The sequence below is a fragment of the Candoia aspera genome, chromosome 1 (assembly GCF_035149785.1).
Source record: "Candoia aspera isolate rCanAsp1 chromosome 1, rCanAsp1.hap2, whole genome shotgun sequence".
Classification (NCBI taxonomy): domain Eukaryota; kingdom Metazoa; phylum Chordata; class Lepidosauria; order Squamata; family Boidae; genus Candoia; species Candoia aspera.
The window spans coordinates 94,047,812-94,054,593 of NC_086153.1; the positions used below are offsets into that span (position 1 = coordinate 94,047,812).

The 6,782-nt window shown below is 40.0% G+C and overlaps 1 pseudogene; it reads right to left on the bottom strand.

Moving 5' to 3' along the window:
- Positions 1-5,184: 5,184 nt before the first annotated feature.
- Positions 5,185-5,305, bottom strand: LOC134488742 (U2 spliceosomal RNA; annotated as a pseudogene).
- Positions 5,306-6,782: the final 1,477 nt, after the last annotated feature.

Consider the following 6,782-nt stretch of genomic DNA (forward strand, 5'->3'; position numbering starts at 1 on the left):
TCATAAAGAAATCAGACAGCCCAACTGCCCCCCTTAAGAACTCTGACTTCTCAACAAAAAGCCTCCCATACATAAGAATCCCCTTCTTTTCCATCAGGAATTCACTTCACTAAGTTCCACTTATGGCTGGCAATTCAATCTGTCCCTTTAATTTCTTCACCTCGACTATCCGACCTTCATCCAGCATTTCAACAGAAGCCCCAATTTCTATCATTGTTAAGCTCTTCAATTTCTTCCATGACATTCCCAACCAGATGGCACATTTTAAACCTCATGTTTTCCACAATATCCTGAATACCTTGCATAAAAGCTTGGCGGGACTCAGAAAGCATCTGTTTAAAGTCTCAGTGAAAGTTGGAAACAGTCTGATTGAAATCCTCCATGTCTCATGCAGTAGATTATGGCGCCCCCTAGGTACTTAACCAGCGAAAGTGGGAGATAATAGAAAAATTCTGAGACGTGTTTACAGAAGTGAAAGTATGATAACAGGCAGTTCCCCAGAAAAAGTAGCAACAGAAAGCTGAAAGTTCAAAACAGCTGATTCAACGTGTAGGAAACTGCTAAAATCTTCAAATTTAGTACAAAAATAATAGCAGGGAGACAGTTACTTACTCTCAACCTTCCTTAATATTTGAATGGGAAACAAAATCCAAAACTTAAAAAAAAAAATTTAAGAAATTAATCACAAAAATAACAATAAGCACCAAGAGAACTCATTTCTCCTTGCTGTAGAAGGCCTTTCTTAGAGTACATAACCTTAAAAGAAAATTGGGTGAGGTTTAGAAATGAGGTGGCTGGTCTTAATGTCCCTTTAAGACTACAGCACAGCTTGGAAATGGTGATCCCCTAGCCTCCCGGCTGCCCTTACCAGTCAATCGCGAATGCTGTTTGAAATTTTCTGGCTGCAAGCAGCCTTCCTGAGGACAGATGTGGTAATTCTGAGTGTTTTCCTCTCTCTGGAAAAACACTCCTGGGCTTCAGGAAAAACCTGTCTGAGCCCGAAAATTGCCATGTTATCAGTTCTGCTCGCGGAACCCACAAGCACAGCTGTTCAGACCACCATGTTCCCACTGGAAGCCCCAAAATTCAGCAAATCTTCATATCTCAACCAACTTAGTTTGCCTGCCATCTCTCTGCTAAAAAACACTTCTTGAGGGGACAACCACATAGGTACATTAGGAGACAATATTGGTTTATTCCAAACCCTCAGTATGGCATACCTAACAAAATGATTTTTTAAATCTTTATTAACTTTATCGTACCACAAGTAGGCATGCCACACAAATCAGAGAACATATCCCTCTAATTGCAATAATTTTGTGTCCTTCAAAGTCACCCAGTCCTTCATCCATAGCAAACAGCTGGCAACTTGTGTCATCTGCAGATTTAACAAGCCTTCCCTCCACTGCTTCATCCAGATCATTAGCATAATACTGAAAAGTTCTTGTCCCAGGCCATAACTGTAGCCACAGCCACCCCCCACCCCCAATAACCTTCCTCTAATTTAACAAGGAACTGTTAAATTGAGTACTCTTTGAGTACAATTTTCAGGCCACCCAATTAATCAGGGTCTGATGGAATGGGCCATACAGAAGGAGAAAGATACAGGGGATGAACAAGACTAGAGACAATTGCAGTTCCATTACTAAAGAGGTATCATAGTGATAGCCTGGCTAAGAGGAGACAGATCAAGTCTTTGGTTCCGACCACATGGTAAATAAGCCATGGACCGAGCTCTCTTCATTTGTTAGCTATGCATGTGGGCATGCTATATGTTCCCTAATAAGCCAGAATTTTGGAAAAAAACACCTGTCTTATTTGATATAATTCTGTCTTAATGAAATGGAATGAGAATTTCAAGATTATATTATTATTTAAAACAAATCTCACTGGATTTCTTTGGATTCATGATGAGGAGGAAATGAAAGGGATGCCGTAACTTGGTCAACCAAATTATTCTGTCCAAGTGTACTTCTGATATCTCTTCACTTTCACAGAGTTTGCAGTTGTGAGAAACTCTACTGCCTAACTGGAATTATGCCATGAATCATTTGTTCCTATACCCCTGAAACTATACAAAACCCTGAAGCAATATCTGAATTAAATTCTAATGCAAAAATAAAAATGGAACATGTTGAACTTTCCTGTTGTGAGGAGAAAATGCTTCTTCTATAGGATTTTGTTCTGTGATTTAAAAAAAAAAAGCTCTGCATTTTTGGTCTCCAAGGAAATTAGCCCGTTACCTTAGAGGCTGTTTCCTTCTGATGCAGCAGAGTAGGTGAGAGGCTGTTTACCTTGGCAGCCACGAAGAGTTAAACACTTGTCTGATGAATGCAGGCCTTTCAGGACCATTAGCCCTGGCCTGCAGGAATAAACATTCCTTTGGAAAAAAAAAAAAGTTTAAACGGGGAGGGGGAACCTGCTGTAGAGTATTAGAATCAAAAGCATATTATACAATATAATAGTCCCATAAAAGCCAATTCAGTATATATCTGTAGGGTGTAGTGGTTAAGGTGCTGGACCAGGACTGGGGAGATCCAGGTTCTCATCCCCCCTTAGGCACAGAAGCCAGCTGGGTGGCTTTGGGCCAGTCACCCTCTCTCAGCCCTAGGCTGGGGAGTCAAAAAACACCTATCTACCACCATGCACTGGACTAAAGTAGTAGACTAGGGTCCATAAACTTCTATGAAGAGGTCTTTGTCCTGCAGTGGAATGTGGTTAAATTTCTAGTTCCACTAATTATAGTTAGCAGCTGTATAAGCTGTGGCTAAGCAGAGAGGGACAGAAGGAAGCTGGAATCCATTCTGTTTGTTTGTTTCTATAAAAAGGTAAGTATAGAGAATATTTATTGAAGATAGTGATAAAGGAATTGTGGATGAATATGGAGATAACCTTGAAGAAGGAATGAGAAAGTGGTTATGTAAACACCAGGTTCAGACAGTAGTTATGTAAGCACCCGAGAAAGAACAGGGGGTAAGAAAGAAACTCAAGATTATCCTACCTTGATTCTCTTTGCTATAAGAATGGGCAAAGAGAAATTCTGTTAGGCTTTCAAGAGGCTATTATACCCTACAACAGTCAGAGTTCCAGTAGTTCTTGGGGTATCTGTTTCCTGGCCTGGCCTACCTTGAAGGGCTGAAAGGAATAATCTGACCCCCACCAAACTTTCTTACATGAGGATCAGAAGAATAGAGTACAGCAAAGACATGAATAAATAATAGTCCCTCCACAGTCTTTCTAAGCCTGCTTCTAGGCTCATGGGAATGTTTTCACGTCTCACTAGGCAAATGCTACAGGTAGAATTCTCAAAATATTTACCATAAAATAGTGTTATTGTTCTTTTTCCTGTAAATGAAGTGTTTGCAAAAGACTGGATTGAAAATAATTTTCTCTTTTCTTTAGAATTTGATCCATGTTGCATCAGTCGTTTTGTTTTTAAATGAATCAGCCATTCATGTAATGTCTCAGTAGTTCATCTGGGTGGGACATGGATAAAGTAAGAATTCCAAAAAATAAAATGCTATAATTTTTGTTTTATTCTTCCAAGAAGGAATACATCCACACTGCACATCAGAAAATAATGGAAGAAAATGTTTACAAGTAAAATGCTTGTAAAGATGGGCTGTGCATTTTTCCCACTTTTACAAGCATGCAAAGCTCTGTGAAATGCAAATATAGACAGAACTTAAATTCTCTAAAGCTCAAATCTTAATAGTCTTAATGGGTTGTGCTTAAATAATACTAAGCCTGAGAGACTTCTAGAAGTAGAAGCATATCTGTGACATGTGCTATAGTTTGGAGCCAATCCAAAAGAACAGAGAGAAGCCCAGACTGAATCAGAGGGAAGGTCTATCTGTATCAGCCCTCCCAGTTTTCAACCACGTCCAGCAGCTTTTTCTAAAAAAAACACTGCAAGCTGATTATGAAGGTGTATCAACAGCCTACTTGCCTTCCTGTTTGCTTATAAATTTCCCAGAAGAATCTGTACCACTCCCTGCCACTAAAAGCTTGGTGAAAAAAATGTGGTTTTGCCAGTCCCTCTCTCTCAGCCCAACTCACCTCACAGGGTTGTTGTTGTGGAGAAAATACGAGGAGGAAGGAGTATTTGGTATGTTCTCCACCTTGAGTTATTTATAAAAATAATACAGGCAGGATAAAAATAAATAAATAAACATGGGGCGAGTGAGAGCCAAATACACCACATTGGGAAGGGCCTTAGCCTGGGAGCCATGTAAGAGAAGGTCCTTTACTGTAGACCACCAAGCTGAGCTTCTGACAGTGGGAAGGTCTTCAAAAGGGTCTCTTGTTGAAATAAGCAATTGGGCAGTTTTATAGTGGAAGAGGTAGATAGTCACATTTAGGACTTTGAAGGTCAACACTGATACTTTAAATTGTAGCCGATAGCCAGTGATCCCTGTCATTACATTGGTTAGCATCCTAGTTTTTGTACCAATTGCAGTTTCTGGATACTGTTCAAGGATTATAATGTGTAGTGTGCATTGCAATAGTCCAAATGGTTTCCATTAAAACATGGATAACTATTGCCAAATCTGATCAGTTCAGGAGGGATCACAATTGGAGCACCAGCTATAATGATATAGGAATGATTGGTTCTGTAGAGTTAGATGGTAGGGAGCAACAATCCCAACTCTGCCACATGGCCCCATGGTTCTATAATACTGAAAGCTGCTGAGGGGTCTGGGAAAACTATTAGGTTCACACTGGCCCAATCTAGTTACCAACATAGGTCATTCACCAACATGACCAAGGCAGGCTTAGCACCATATCCTAGATGAAACCCTATTTGAAATAGATCCAGATAATCAGTTTCATCTGAATCCATTTGGAGTTGTATGAGGCTGCCATGTTCTCAGTAGCCCAACCCAAAAATGGAATACTTGAAGGAGATCTATAATTACAGAGGGCTTTTTCAGTTAAGGTCTTATAAATGCATCCTTTAACCAGGTGGAAATACATCCCACACTCAAGGATGTATTGATTCCCACCCCCAACCTAACCATTGGACCAGTCCAAACCTGGCTAATTTAATCATCCAAGTGGGTCAAGGGTCAAGTAAGTAGGTAGTGGTCCTCATCTTTCCACTCACCATCCATATTCTTAGGAACTACAAACTAAAAAATCAAAGTGGAAATGTAATAACCCTTTATATCATCTTTAATGGGAGGGGAGTTTCTAGTGCCTTAAACTTTCCCATTTGGAATATGTTCTAGTCCCTTTATAATTTTGATAATTATACTGATAAGAACAGATAATACACTTGATCTTAGCCAAAAGGCTGAGATGTTTGCAACAGTGGTGGTATCTTCAATTTAAGCATGTTCTAATGTGAGCTCCTGTTGCTAGTCCCAGCTCCTGCCAACCTAGCAGTTCAAAAACATGCAAATGTAAGTAGATTAATAGGTACCGCTTCGGCGGGCAGGTAACGGCATTTCGTTTAGTCATGCCAGCCACATGACGACGGAAGTGTCTACGGACAAACGCCGGCTCTTCGGCTTTGAAACGGAGATGAGCACCACCCCCTAGAGTCGGACACGACTGGACTTAATGTCAAGGGAAACCTTTACCTTTACCTAATGGACCAGCATGGGCCACTTGGCCATTTCAGTGGAATACTTTGGCCATTTCAAAGGTGTCTGAGATGCTTTCTTATTTGATGGAATCCATGACAGAAGTAAAACCTATAACAAAAGCTCAAGTATATTTTTAAAGTGGACATTTCTGGGATTTCCCAAACATGGACTAAAGAACTGGAGTCTCTGATAATGCCCTATCAATGTCCTTAAAAATCTAAAAATGGTATCTACAGATTTGAGATTAAAGTTGATTCATCAAAATATTGTATATACGGTGTTCTGGACTCCCCAAAGCATGTCTTTGAAAGGCTGAACATCAGACTTTCTTTGTTGGAGGTGTAAAAAATTTGAGGGTTCATTGGCCCATATGATATAGTAATGTGATCATCTGGTATATTTTTGGAATAGTGTTCTGGTATATTTTTGGAATAGTGTTCTAATGTACTGTATATATATCCCACAGTGCAACTCTGAGGAAGCTGTTTGTTGCCACTCCCACTTCTTCTCCCACTTCTTCTTTCTCTCTTCCTTCTTCTCCACTAGAAGCAAGCATGCTGCTCTGCTCTCCATTCATCAGGGCCTTGTGCTTGGGCCTTGATGAAGAATTCTGCCCCTTTCTTCCACACAGCTCTTGGCAGCTGTAGGGCTAAGAGTTTAGGGCAAAACTACGTATTTAGAAAGGAAAGAAGAACAAAGGAACTTCATCTTTTCCACCAAGATGTAACACAAGCAACAATAAAGTCTGTAAGAAATTATTTTACTTCTTAACCTAATATGTCTAAGCATGTGATTCTTTATGGTTGGGAGGGCAGAGTGAAAGATCAATAACCTGGGTTTCCCTGACATGCTCATTGAAGCTATCTAAGATAATTTTCTTTTTCTGTGCCAGCTTCTCAGCTGTGTTATAAGCTGTGCTCCATTCCAGTGGTTCTAGCAGGCCACTAAATTGACTTCAAAATGTATATGAAAAGTACTGTTACATAGTTTGTTTAATCAAGCCCCATGTCCTAATAGTCAGGAATCACGCTGAGATGAGGAATAGGTCTCTAGTGTTTATTACTGCTACATAAGACAGAAAATCCTAACAACTGAAGAAGCATGGGAAAAACCCAGACAGCTAAACCCCAAAAGTTAAGGCGGGTCTGATCTGTGTCTCTTTGAATGGCTGCTTAATTCCTCAGTACTACG